Source organism: Caloenas nicobarica, chromosome 1, assembly GCF_036013445.1.
Source record: "Caloenas nicobarica isolate bCalNic1 chromosome 1, bCalNic1.hap1, whole genome shotgun sequence".
Taxonomy (NCBI): domain Eukaryota; kingdom Metazoa; phylum Chordata; class Aves; order Columbiformes; family Columbidae; genus Caloenas; species Caloenas nicobarica.
Genome location: NC_088245.1, coordinates 143,063,503 through 143,078,238, shown reverse-complemented (window position 1 = coordinate 143,078,238; position 14,736 = coordinate 143,063,503). Strand labels below are relative to the sequence as shown.

The window sequence follows — 14,736 nt, the reverse complement described above, 5'->3', positions numbered from 1 at the left end:
ACAACGTTAGGACCCAATTTGTGGAACTTGCTACGTTATGGAGAAATAGCAGGGAAAATATTTATTTTTCAAATAGAGTTTTCACAACTCATTGCACAGTCTAGTAAAAGAAAAACAGAAATATCAGAAACTCATCTATCTGGCAAGATACACTGGGGGAAAAAAGCAAGTTCTGCACTGCTCACATCTAACCTTCTGAGCTGCCCTTTCAGGAGATACGGATTAACTATTCACAGAATCACAGAATGTTAGGGATTGGAAGGGACCTCGAAAGATCACCCAGTCCAATCCCCCTGCCGGAGCAGGAACACCCAGACGAGGTTACACAGGAAGGCGTCCAGGCGGGTTTTGAATGTCTCCAGAGAAGGAGACTCCACAACCTCCCTGGGCAGCCTGTTCCAGTGCTCTGGCACCCTCATTGTGAAGAAGTTTCCTCTCACATTTAAGTGGAACCGCCTGTGTTCCAGTTTGTACCCATTGCCCTTGTCCTATCATTGGTTGTCACCGAGAAGAGCCTGGCTCCATCCTTATGACACCCATATTTATAAACATTAATGAGGTCACTCCTCAGTCTCCTGTTCTCCAAGCTAAAGAGACCCAGCTCCCTCAGCCTTTCCTCATAAGGGAGATGCTCCACTCCCTTCATCATCTTTGTGGCCCTGCGCTGGACTCTCTCCAGCAGTTCCCTGTCCTCCTTGAACTGAGGGGCCCAGAACTGGGCACAATATTCCAGATGAGGTCTCAGCAGGGCAGAGTAGAGGGGCAGGAGAACCTCTCTCGACCTACTAACCACCCCCCTTCTAATACACCCCAGGATGCCATTGGCCTTCCTGGCCACAAGGGCACAGTGCTGGCTCATGGTCATCCTGCTGTCCACCAGGACCTCTAGGTCCCTTTCCCCTACACTGCTCTCTAATAGGTCATTCCCCAACTTATACTGGAACCTGGGGTTGTTCCTACCCAGAGGCAAGACTCTACATTTTCCCTTGTTATATTTCATTAAATTTTTCCCTGCCCAACTCTCCAGCCTGTCCAGGTCTCGCTGGATGGCAGCATGGCCTTCTGGCGTGTCAGCCACTCCTCCCAGCTTGGTGTCATCAGCAAACTTGCTGATAGTGCACTCTGGTCCCTCATCTGAATCGTTGATGAATATATTGAATAGTACTGGTCCCAGTACTGACCCTTGAGAGACTCCACTACATACAGACCTCCAACCAGACTCTGCCCCATTGACCACGACTCTCTGGCTTCTTTCCTTCAGCCAGTTCACAATCCACCTCACTACCTGATCATCCAGACCACACTTCCTCAGTTTAGCTGTGAGGATGCTGTGGGAGACAGTGTCAAATGCTTTACTGAAGTCAAGGTAGACCACATCCACTGCTTTGCCATCATCTATCCACCTGGATATGTCCTCATAAAAGGCTATGAGGTTGGTTAAGCACGACTTCCCCTTGGTGAAGCCATGTTGACTGCCCCTAATGACCCTCTTATCCTTGATATGCCTTGAGACGGTGCCAAGGATAAGGTGTTCCATCACCTTTCCAGGGATGGAGGTGAGGCTGACCTGTCTATAGTTACCCAGGTCCTCATTCTTGCCCTTTTTGAAGACCGGAGTGACATTTGCTTTCCTCCAGTCCTCAGCCACCTCTCCCGTTTCCCAAGACTTGGCAAAGATGATGGAGAGCGGTCCAGCAATGACTTCAGCCAGCTCCCTCAGCACCCGTGGGTGCATCCCATCTGGACCCATGGATTTATGGATGTCCAGATTGCTTAACTGCTCCCTAACCCAGTTCTCAACAACTGAGGCAAACTCCTCCATTGTCCTGCCTTCCTCTGGGGCCTCAGGGGTACGGGGCTCCTCAGGACAGCCTCCGGCAGAGTAGACAGAGACAAAGAAGGCATTCAGTAACTCTGCCTTCTCTGTATCTTCTGTCACCAGGGCACCCACCCCATTCATCAGTGGGCCTACATTGCCTCTGGTGTTAGCTTTATCCGCCATGTATTTGAAGAAGCTCTTTCTGTTGTCCTTGACCCCTCTCGCCAGGTTTAACTCTAAGGAGGCCTTAGCTTTCCTAGTTGCCTCCCTACATCCTCTGACAACAGCCTTATATTCTTCCCAAGTGGCCAGCCCCTCCTTCCATGATTTGTAAACCCTCCTCTTCCACTTGAGTTTGCCCAGCAGTTCCCTGTTTAACCACGCAGGTCTCCTGGCTCCCTTCCTTGACTTCCTACGTGTCAGGATGCTCTGAACTTGAGCTTGGTAGAAGCAGTCCCTGAATGTTAACCAACTATCTTGGGTCCATTTACCTTCAAGCAGCCTTGCCCATGGGATTTCCTCCAGCAATTGTTTGAAAAGGCCAAAGCTGACCCTACTGAAGTCCAGGGTTGCAATTCTGCTTGCTATTCTGATCCTGCCACATGAGATCCTGAACTCCACCATCTCATGGTCACTGCCACCAAGGCAGCCTCAACCTTTACCGCTTCAGCCAGACCCCCCTTGTCAGTGAGGATGAGATCCAGCAGCGCTCCTCTCCTAGTTGGCTCCTCCACCATTTGCATCAGAAAGTTGTCATCAATGCACTGGAGGAACCTCCTGGACTGAGGCTGGCTGGCTGAGCAGTCCTTCCAGCAAACATCAGGGAAGTTAAAATCACCCATAACAACCAGAGCCTGTGACTGTGAGGCCAAGCTCAGCTGCCCATACAAGGCCTCATCAACTTCCTCATCCTGATCTGGTGGCCTGTAACTATTGTTGCTTAATCTTCTGAAAGTCCAAAATAGCCAGAAATTACTGTGGAAATTTACTCGAAAGCTATATCCCTCTACTATTTTCACTTCTCCCCCTATCATGGTAAGCAGGTTCAGTGCACCCGAATTCATAGACACCTCCTTGCATATCTATATTTTAAAGTGAAGGTAACAAACAGCTGTCCAGTAAAAACAAGCCATATCCAAACCCACTGTTGCATTTTCCAAGAGCAGATCCTTTGGCATTGTGGTTTGTTGTGTTTGGTTTTGTTTTGGTTTTTTGTGTGTCTTTCTTTATTTGTTAATTCCATGTTGCTTTTTAGAATTATTAAAGTTGCTGTTATTTTAAACCTGCGTTAAACAGCTCTAAGGCAATAAAACTCGAGGTAGATATGGTCCGACTGATTCACAGCAATATGCTTTATGCTAGTAACATCTTAACATCACACCTTATATTAAAGGCCAAGAAACCACTAGAAAAAGCTGTATTTTCCTAATAGAAATTGAGAAGCAAACTACCGCCACTCAGCTTCGCTCCTGAAGAAATACCGAACGGTCAACTATTTGTTACCATTACTTGAGTGCAACAAGCCACCACTTGCTTATTTATCTTCCCCACACACACACACATTTTCATGGGAGTTTAAGTGTAGAGTTAGAGATGGAGTTTTATAGCAGCATCTACCAGTAACAAAGCCATACAATGAACAAGCTATAATCTATCAACCTTAAGTATATCCTCCAGGCTGTCCTGCTCTGTTCTGGATGAAATACTCAGAGGCTGCAGCTGTTGCAATTTCAACCTTTCATTCCCCTTTAGGAAGGAAGGCTGCCTCCCCCACAGCTCCAACTCCCTTGACTCTTCATGAAGAGTCTCTGCAATTTTTTTTTTGCAGTCATCCTCAATTTCTAGACCAAACCCTGAGCTTTTGCAATAATTTTGTAAGAGTGTTTCCCTAGAACTGCAAGAATATTACAAGAAAACTCACCTACTGGGTTTAGTCAAGTGTCATTAAAAGCAATTGGTTTATTTACTTGAAAAAAAATCATACCTTAGTCTGTATGTTGGGGTTTTTTTTGTTTTCCTTTCATTGTCAGTATTTTTACCCCCTCCCACTTTGCAAAAGTTTGCTAAAACTAAAGTGGAAAACAACTGTTTACTTTTTACTCAGTAATTAAATCAACCCACACTTCAGTTAAACAAAGAACATGATGAACCAGCTCTTCAGATAAAGTTGCTAAATTAACAACTGATTAAACTGCTGATTTTGCTGACTTAATGCAAAAGAGAACCTTGCTGAAGAGTCGACCAAACTACAAAACAGAGAAAAGAGAAGGCAAAGCTGCCTATAAAAGGTCTTTTAAAATTAAAATATTATTCATAACAGTATTACACACAAAACATTTTCTGTGAATAAAGTATTTATAAAGATATTTGTACAGCCTGCAAAAAATTCATTACAACAAGAAAACAGAAGTCAACATTGTTCTTCAAACAGGATCATAAAGAATCTGTAACACGTGAGAATGCAACATCATTAAGCATGTAGCTAACTCAGCTTTTAGGAACATAAAATAGTCTTTAATTATACAAGTGTCTTCTTACCATCCCATATCCCAGTGCTTGACTTCATTCCCTGTTTTGAAGAGAAAGTTCTGTAGTCAAGAAAAGCTGTCTTTTTAGTGAAGACTTTCTTAACCTGGTTTAGTAAACAGAACCACTGCCTTGTTTACAGAAGAAATTATTCTGGGTGTATTTTTAATGAGGACAGCATTTTCCAGCTCTCCCTTCTTATTTGAAATAGCTAAGTGTTATAGAAACTTAATCAAAGGAAAACAAACTCCTACGATGAAAATATTGCACTAGAAAATTCCCATAGTCAGAGATGCAAGAAAAAGAGGCAACTGAGAAGACACACTTCAGATGTACAATGGCAGTCATGTTCCAGTTTATTTGTCACCACACAGACATGGCATCTTGATTTAAGCTCATCAACCTGACTGACAGAGGTCATAGTACCCTTAGGTCAAGGTCGGTCAGGGCTAAGCAAAACAAGGAGTACAAAGCTGGAACTCAACTACTCAATTCCCTCCTCTTTCTGAAAAGCCTACAGTGAGGGGCAATGAAAGCAGAGAGAAACCCAAGGGGCCAATGCCCAACATTCATGGTGTTAGCTGGTCCATTTTCTGAAAGCAAGCAGCAGGATGCATAAGTGTTGCAAAAAGATTCGTGACCACTTTTTAATAGGAACCTAAGCTAACTTCCACTGTTCAACTTCCCAGCCCTGCCAAGGCAGAGCTGCAATTACAGCATTAGACAAGACAGCCTGTAATGGTATTAAGAGAGCTCAGAGGTCAGCCTCCATCTCCTATGGACAGATGGGTCCACCCCAGCTCTGACCAACCCACCGCAGAAACACCTTTGGTGTGTGACAAGTTCGCTACATAAAGCCCAGAGGCTAATTTTTTCTTCCTTTGGTGGAAGTGGAGAACCAACATCCTTCTCAGAGGTGCATCTTTACTCACTATTCATCTTTATTCTGCTACTTTAGTAAGTGTGGTATCTGATATGAGCCATGATCTTGTAGCCTCTGTTTATCTTTCCACTTACATACGCAGTTGATGCAGCCACAAAAATTTTTAAAAAAAAAAACAAAAAACAAAACAAAACAAACCCACACACACCACACAGGAAACTACAGCTGTTAGACTGGGAAATGATCTAATCATACTATGATCGCCTTTATTCATAATGCTTGCAAGCCTTCCTTTTGCTTTCTTGCTTAAAATTAGGTTGGTAATAATACAATGCAGGAGGCTTTTCCATCTGCCCCACTTATTTGTAAATCACCACTGACTATTACTAAAATAAAGAGTTAATAAATATTTAACTAAAAAGTGGTTACTGCTAAATCAAATCCTACTCATCTCAAAGCATTCTTAGCTCCATACCCAGTCCTGTGACAGTTTAGCTTCTTCCTGCTGCAATTCACTGACAGCATGAAAATTTCAGCTCACTCAGACCTCACATTCCTAGCCCTTGTAGCTGTGGGGGAGGAAGGGAAGTGAGCTTGAAAATGTGCTTTGAGTTAACCTTGAAATTCAAAGGGACAGGGGAAAAAGCACACAAAAACCCTACTAAAAGTTTTAAAAAGAAACATCAGATTTTTTAAGATGTAGGCAGTATTTTGTGGGCCTGCTTGTGATCACCAGTCCTGCAGCACTGCTGCCTTTTGGCCAGGATGTATCACACGCCTGGTGGAACAACTACACAGCAGAAGGACGACCAAAGAGTTTTCTCATGCTGTCATTTGTCTCAAGCTGTCAAAATTTAAGCACATTATGGCATGTATCTCCATATTTCTTCTGCCAAATCTATACACTACTTAGCATTAGCTCTTCCAGTTCTTGCTCTAAGTATGTGCATAGTTCATTAATTCTCCCCCTCTTCAGGAAGGAAACACTGCAGCAGACAATACAATAGTCTTAAAACTACTGAAATGGCTGAGTTAGTCTAGTGCCTTCCCCTCACACACTCCTTAAATTTTTTCAATGGTCCTTTTGATTTTAGCTTATTAAGAAACAGAAGTCCTCAGAAATATTGTTTAAATGAGGAAGGTAGACATATTGGGTTATCCTAGCAAAGTGGCCCTGAATTAAGACTACATTTCTAACTCTCCCACAACAGTGATTTGGTTTTGAAGTGAGAAGTTTAACAGCATCTTAATTGGAAAAGATTCTTATTAACCTGCCCCACCCCACACAAAACCAAAGCAGTTATTCCTGTTCCTGGAGGCCTGCGCAAACCATGACACCAAAAAAATAAGGTTTTACTGTGTCAAAATGTCATTGAGGACTTCCGCCATCACACCACATGGACGATCTTTACCAGCAGTTAAAGATTTCTCCTGCACTGGAAGATAAGACTTTTCAGGCTCTTTCTGCCCTAATCTTTTTCAACAACAAGGAGATAAGCAGCAGTGTCCACTGACTATGAAAACAGAGTCTTCTTCCCTTCCAACAACATACCAAACTAGCCATTTACTTTCACACCATCCTAATAACTGTGGAAAAAAATACGTTCTTCCTCCAGAGACAGCTTCCCTTTGTTAAGGCAGGTTTCCAACGTTTCCCCTAACACTTACCCTTTCTCCAACTACCGCGGAAGACCTGAAAAGAAATAGCAAGATAGTCTTTTCTCCAAGTACTCAATAGCAAGCAGTGATGTTCAAGAAAACTATCAGAGTAGTAGTGATGTTTAGTATATTTAGTCAGCCCTTGTTCTTTACCAGCTACTACAGCCAGAAACGTAGCCGCTGCTGACATTGATCTACTAGGGAGAGACATAGACTAGAGCTGTGTCCACTTTTGACCTTTTGTGTGGCTGTACACTAATTCAGGACAGGCTGCAAGAGTTAACAGATTTAGTTTAGAGCCTAAGTGCTTGCCTCCCTCCCTTTCATCATCCTGCTAATGGTGAAACCTATTCTGTACCACAAGAGACAGCAACACATTTATCATTTTGTGGACAATTCATTATTATTTTATCCCATTTTTGTCTTTCAAGCAGAGACAATAGTATTTTGCTCCTCATCAGAACATGCCCGCCAGCTGGGTAAAACAAAGCAAAACAACAACTTAACCAGTATTTTTCATTTATAATCACCATTTCAGTTTGCTCCTGTCCAAAAATCTTCCAAGATCTCTGCCATCACTTTCCCTCCTGTGTGACTCTCTGGTCCTACTTATAAGCTCAGGAACTCTTCCCAGGCATGGACATCCTTCAGCGAAAAGGTATTGTTAAAGAATCTGAGTAAAGTTAAATCCATTTTATTTTCGCCCCCTGCAATCCTAATTTACCTAGACAGGATGGCTGGTGGAAGAAGGCTGCAGGCAGGCCTGGAAGCAAGCACAGTTTCTCTCTTGTCTTGGGCGTAACAGGCAATGCAGCACCTACACCCCTTCAAACCTTCACCTCCAGCCCCATGCTCTCAGCTCTTTCCCATTATCACTTCTAAATGCAAAAAATCATGTAGGGTGGCTTGTTCTAGCCAAACAGTCCTTCAACATTTCAGGCAAGATCTGTAAAACAAGGGTTTGCAGCCTGCTACTCACATGCAGGAGACACCAGGAAGACACACTAGCAATTGGGAGAGTTTGGCAAAAGCTGCAAAGGGCCTGCAAGTCTTGACTTAAACTCTTATCACCACGCTCAGACTCTCTTGTTCTTCCCTCCTTTTTATCTAGTGCAATATCATCTGTTAACTCTTTTTTCACTCCCCTTCCCTCCCTTTGTTTGAACACCCAGCAGCTTTTTCATGTGTGCCACACTGGAGGCAGGAACAGGAGAAAAATGCAAAGGCCAAAGAGAAGTTACACGCACTCAGACTGTTTCTTGGACAGCAAGAAGACACATATACAAGCCTAGGTCAAGTTACTAAAACCTTCTTAAAGCTTACTGAAACGGTCCCCCTTTCGGCTGCTAAAGACGGCTGTGATCCTGTTCTCAGAGGTATCGCAATCAATGATGCGTGTTGTTTCACAGAGATATCACTTTTAGCAAAACTTCATGTCACTTATACTGACAAAAATTACTAGCTCCAGGGATGAAAAACGGGAGTACAAAGCTTCAGCCAGTGCATCCTGCCAGAAAACCCTGATGAGCATAATACAATGGAGCACAGGTATTAGGTATCACTGAAATGGTCCTCAAATATGAGCAGTATTCAGTGCAACTGTGTGGTGCAGAGTTAATTGGTCCTGCTGAGAGGCAGAACATGTTACCTCCAGGCTGGGGCTACAACAGTGTTGCTATGCCATCCTTGAGAGCCGAGCTAATATTTTGGCTTGGATTATCACAGTGCAATGTGGATCCCTGGCACCAGCTCAAGATAACAGCATGTTCCACTGCATGGTGTAGACACACAACTAAAACTGCAAGTGTAAAAAAGAGCTGTTTTTTTATTTCTCAGCTGGTCAATGCCAGTTTTAAATTCTTTTTGCCCTCCAAGTTAGAAAACAATATTCCCTAATGTTCCAAAATGGTTTAGGGCTCATTCCAGCAATGGACACACTTTTTGTAGCACAGTTAAACACTGCTAACTTGAGTTTAAAAGTCAGCCCTGGGTAGATCCAAATCCCACTTGTAGCTTTGAGGGGAAGCAGAAAAATAACAATTACTAGATCCTCATCTAACTGGTGCTTTCTAAGCATCACAGATTTCCAGAAACCTTGCCTGTAATTACAATCAAGAATACGATCAAGTCCACAGCCTCAGCTTCTCACCCACTTTTGTGCCTTGAGATGAAGACTAGAAGGAAGCAGCCAATTTATGCAAAGGTGCACAGATGTTGTAAGGAAACACTTCCATATGCTTTCCCTGTCCTGTCCCTCCACAGGCCTCCCCTCAACATAATTTGCCTTTTTCCCCCCACCACTTCTTTCTTCTTCCAGTGCACCTGAACACAGACCAGCAGCTACTGCCATGCCCAGTAGCCACAGAGCTGCAGTGCAGTACAAAACCCAGGATTTTGGGTTCAGTCAAAAGCTAATCTATGCATGCAAAGTCAAAAGCAGCACAGATAGCTCTGCTTCCCCAAATCCCAAAGCTTTAATCAAAGTAAACATGACAAATCCAGCTCTAACTACACCTCTAAAAAAAAATAAAAAAATAAAAACCAAACCACACACCAAAACACAAATTCAGTAACACAGCCTTAGCTGAAAGATTTCTTCCAGTCCTGTTGTACTCTCCCAGATTAACCTTTAAAGCTTTAGCCAGTTTAAGCTAGGCTGCTATTTATATATTACAGATCATAGGTGTCAGTATAATACACGATAGGACAAAATACAGAAAATAGCTGCTAAAAAAATCCATGCAGCTCCTCCTGCATACTGTGGTGACAACACTGTGCCTTCTCAGCTTATGTTTCCCCACTCCCTTCAGCTCTTCTTCCAGAAAGACTGGAATATAAACAAGCCATGCAACATGTTCTGGGGGGCAAAGTTCAAGTCCTTTTCTCCTCATACCTTGACTTGCATAACTGACAAGTTTTCTATCAACTTGACAGCTGCTCTTCCTGAAGGAACAGAGCATCGTGGTTTTGAGTTGTTTTGCGTCTTCACCTCCTTTTAAACAACAGACTACAGACATACTACACAATGCTTGAAAAAATGGAAAATTATTAATATAAATATATACATGCCACTACAACATCAGTTACTCATTCACACTTACTGTCCTTTGTCCTACAGACTCAGATGCTCGAAGTTAAATGAACACAATCCTCCTTAGATTTCCTAGAGAAAAAAATGGGAAAAAGTGGAAGAAGAGGCTGGAAATAGCCAAAGTAGTCAGGTTTCAAAACAGTTCAGTTACAAACCATATCAGATCACTTGTCCACCTGCCTCCCCCAAAACCATCATCAATCTAAATAAAGGTCCATCATATAATTTTTTCTGTATTATACATGCGCATTCACTACAGCATTAAGTTCACCTTAAAACAAGGCACACTTTGTCTTCTAATAATGCCTAGGATACCTACAACAGCTAGCTCTGTCTGATTTGGAGCTAGTGATTTAACCTCAGCTCTCACCAAAAAAAAAGCTGAGAATTACAAAACTACATCTACCAGTCAAGCTTGGAGAAAATAAATAATGTCAACCCTAGGCTAAAATAAATTAAAAAAACCAACCAAACAAAACACACATACACTCGCAAAATTAGGACTCTAAAGGCAGTGGCAGAAGGAATAGCGTAGGGTTTAAAAAAAAAAAAAAAGGCTAATTTGCTTTCTTCACTACCAGCACCTGGAGAATGAAATACTCTCCATCTACATTGACAGTAAATCCCAAGTAAATCTGACTAACTTCTTCTTGCTTAGTCATAACAGTAAAATATTGATCTATACTGGTGTCAGAATCTGTCCCTGAAAAGACACAGGTGCTTTTTGTATGACTAGTTTTCACAGTAGCATTTGCAAGCTCCCATCACGGTTTTAGTCCAAATATGCACAGACTGCCATCACCTCATGCCACAGCTCTTTTTACTAGAGTTTTTAGTTCCCATATTTTAAAAAGTAACAAGTTATGTTTTGCAAGTAAGAGGCCCAGCAAATACGTATGAACATGCTCCCAGCAGCATACTAAACTGAACAGTTTGCTTTTCAAGTAAATAACACGCAAAGCATGTCTGTAGTCAGAGCACCAAATATGTTTGCTGATCTTTGCTGTGTTGCTCTCTGTCCTCCCTTTGCTGCTAAAAAGAAAACAAACAAACACCACACACCCAAAAAACCCACCCACACCACACACCAAAAAAAACCAAACCAACCCAATTGTTTGAGATGGAATTTACCCCAACAGCAGATTCTGCAAGTCAATCTGCCGCAATGCACGTGTGCCAATGGAGAGCTTTGGAGTCTCAGGAATGTAGCAAGACAAGTCAGTGAAAAGTGTAAAGCTAAATAAATTCAGTGAGGGAGGAAAACAGAGATAAGTGGTAGCACTTACCCCACACACTACTATCAAGTCTTAGAAGTTTCCCAGGGCAGCGATCCTGCCAGCTCAGGAGAAAGCTTCAGGACACCAACAGTCTGAGGAGCTTCTCTGACAACATTAATGCCTTGCACCTCCAGTGCTCTCAATGCAGAGTGGCAATGAACACATTCACATTGCCTTTGGATCTTGAAAATTGATCAGAATATACACCTTAACTGCTAAGTACTATAAGAAAGCTAAACCCAAACTGACAGTGTCAAACTGGAAAAGCTCAAATATTATAAATATTAAGGCTGTTTTCAAAAGCCTTCTTTATACACAGCTTTGTTTTCTTAGTATTAATTCTCAAAGAGTTTTATTTACAACAACACAAAACGCTCTAATAAACAACTTTGTAACTAGAACAATGTTTCGTGTACGTAATGCGTTTTTGAGCCAGCAAAGAACTGTTGTACAGGTTGCAGCAGAGCGTGTATCTGATCCCCTAAAGGCTTTTAATGCTTTGTTTCATTTCTTAAATGTGAATAAAAGAAAACCTAACACATACAGTATCCAAACAGCACTTACCCTGAGGATTTTGAGCTACAAAATACATAGCATAGTTGAAAAACGTAATCCTAAAGAACACTTAACGCAGCACATGAAGTCCTAACAAACATCTTTTCTGAATGGGAAAGGTTGCCAGTAAGTCAACATGTGTGGTTCGGGTTTTGGTTTTTTGGTTGTTTTGTTTTGGTTTTAACTAAACAAAAACAAACAACAACAAGCAAACAACACCAAAAAACCCACCACACACACAAGGAGTTATTTCCAAGGTAATGCTTTCCAAGGGGAACGAAGACCTAGGTGTACCCAACTTCAGCATTCAAAGCATCATTAATGGTGTGTTTTCTCAGACAAAGCTGAAACCAGATTTACAATAAAAACCCAGGACAAAGGAGTCGGCTAAAAGACATAAAACCAGAACTGGAATTCTTCACAGAGCAACTGTTAGTTATTATAAGTGAACTCAGCTCCTTATGGAAAAGTTTGCACAAGTTCATTTACATATTTCTGTGTTTACAGAGCTATAAAATGGTGCTACGACAGCCCATATTGCAGTGCTAACATTTAGGGGTTATTCATCCTATAGCAGAGTTCATAGCCCTGAATTATGCACCTTGTTTTCTTTACCTATACATGAGGAAAGCTAATTATCTCTGATGGTAATCTTCAATTGCCATCTGTCTGGAAGGAAAGCTGCCTAAATTAGTCAGAAGGGAATGCTGGGAAAGCTTGTATGCTTTTCTCAGTGCTACACAGAGATGCCCGTTTAGGACTTTCAGACCTCAATCCTCACTGAAGCTTAAACGCAACCCACTTCCTCCCCCAAACTGATGTATCACTGTTTTGGAGGGGTTTCCAGTTGGGGTTTTTTTTGAGTGTGTTGTTCTGGTTTTTGGTTTGAGGGTTTTTTGGGGAAAAAAAAAAAAAAAAGAGAGATAAAAATAAAAGGGACAGTCACCCTTAAAACTGGAGGGAGTAGCATATCATCAACTCCCTCCATCAGTTTGACTTGTTACTTTCTCAGTCCAGTCTGGTTTGCTGTAGGTGAAACAGTGTCTGTCTGTACTATTTAAACCTCAGTTTCAAACAGTCCTTAAATGCTACAGCAGAACGAAAAGGAGTTTCTTCAGGACTGTAGTATTTTTAGATAGCTCAGCTGTCCTCCCCTTCCTGATCTTTGCTGAGCGCTGGATTTGCCCAGGGCTGTATGTGCGAGTAGCTCCTCTGAGTAACAGGTGAGCCCTAAGACAACATGAGGCTCATCTCCCCATGAGTCACAGCAGGGTGACCGACTTTTTTTGTGGTCCAGATCTGCTTTTCCATCACCAAACTGCCCCACCTGCAGCAGGGATAGAACAAAGACTGATATTTGCTTCAGCGTAAGAGCGGAAGTCCTTTAGAGCAACACACGCGGTAAGCAGGACCGGCTGTGTTGCCTATTGACATCTTTTCTTTGCTACCCTGACCACACCAAATCCAGCTCAGCCTCCAGCATCACTGCGTCCTTCCTCTCAGATTGGTATTCCTGCCGCGGATGACGCTCATGTCCATTAGAGCATGAAATGCAGTACAGTAAAAGGCTTTTTGTTCTCTTATATCACATGTGTTCTTAGCGTGAAATGAGATTTATGCACTCATACCCTGTATACATGCGTGCACGTCCTTTCCTTCTCCACAGAACTTTTGAACCCCTTTGGCTAATTTCAGTCAAATTTGACAGGAGATTAGGAATTTAATGCGTTTGAGACCTCTACAAGTTTTGTGAAAATGAACAGGCAGCTGCGTAGAACAAAGACACTGTATAGGCTCATCTTTCATTAAAAATAAGGAAGTCTGCATGCACAAAGACATCAGAAACCTGGTTTCATTATACCTGCTTGTCACACAATTGTGTGGCAGAGATATTAGAAGAGCCTCTGGCCATTCAAAAAAAAAAAAGTGCTAAAATGTTGAACACCTTGCACAAACATAAGTCTCCAGATTTTCCAAAACAGCTGGCTGTAGTTAAACATTTAAAATATCCTTTACAGCCACTTAATAGATAAACTGTTAGCTGACTTCAGTCACTCAGCTTCAAAAAAGGTCACTCTGACACCAACCACTCTTTACCATAGAAAATATTCCCTGAAATCTGAAGGAGATGCATATTCTATTTCACTCCACGGTTCTTTCCAAAAAGCTCTAAACAACATTCTCAATTTAGATTAGAAATCTTTAAAGTAACACAAAACCTAAGGTTTGAGTCTAAGCCATCCAAGAACAGATGTCCCAAGTTCAAAACAAATTATGGCATGCACAGAAGGAATTAAAATAGCTATTCCATCCAAATTGCTCCAGTGAAAATGAAGTAACAGTATTTCCTTAACATGTTTTGCAAGAAAAGGCGGTCAATCTTGAGAAACTGTACAAACAGTGTTTACGCTCACCAGTATTTTAACCATCTGGCTACTTAAAACCCAGTTTACACACCTGGCCTGTGCTCCACTGCCCAAGGTGGGCAACAAAGGCACAAGAAGAGCTCTGCTGTGTCAGACGTATGACCATCTAGTCCACTAGTCTGTCTCCAGCAGGGACAGAGGGAGATGCTATTTAGGGACACCACATTACAGACACTTGTCCACACATTCCCCTTTAGCAGCATCTACAATTGTTCAGTACAGGAGCTGGAGGATGACATCCCTGCCTACTCCTTTTAGCATCCTTTTGTGGACCTGCCAACATCTACACTTGGGAACCAGGGCAGAAAAAAGGCCAGGAAACCCAGAGGAGACTGAAGTGGTCCTGCTACATCAGAGCTGCTGAACCACGGCACCTCACTACACAGTCCCGAGGCCCTTGACTTTTTGAGAATGGTGAACTAAAACTGCCATGGGTGGTTATAAAATTGGAGGAGGGAAGGATACATAGCCTTCCAGATTCTCAGTTGAGGCAAGTAACA

At 42.3% G+C, this 14,736-nt stretch overlaps 1 protein-coding gene across 5 annotated transcripts in view; it reads right to left on the bottom strand.

Moving 5' to 3' along the window:
* The window catches only part of ST3GAL6 (ST3 beta-galactoside alpha-2,3-sialyltransferase 6), a 48,879-nt gene that overhangs the window by 28,165 nt on the left and 5,978 nt on the right, over positions 1 to 14,736 (bottom strand). The window contains exon 1 of one of the 5 annotated variants that reach the window (XM_065631431.1): positions 9,989 to 10,050. The exons of the other annotated variants lie outside the window; for them this stretch is intronic. The gene's annotated coding sequence lies outside the window, so the exon portion shown is untranslated. Of the gene's footprint in view, positions 1 to 9,988; positions 10,051 to 14,736 lie in introns of those variants that run through there. 5 annotated transcript variants of the gene reach the window in all.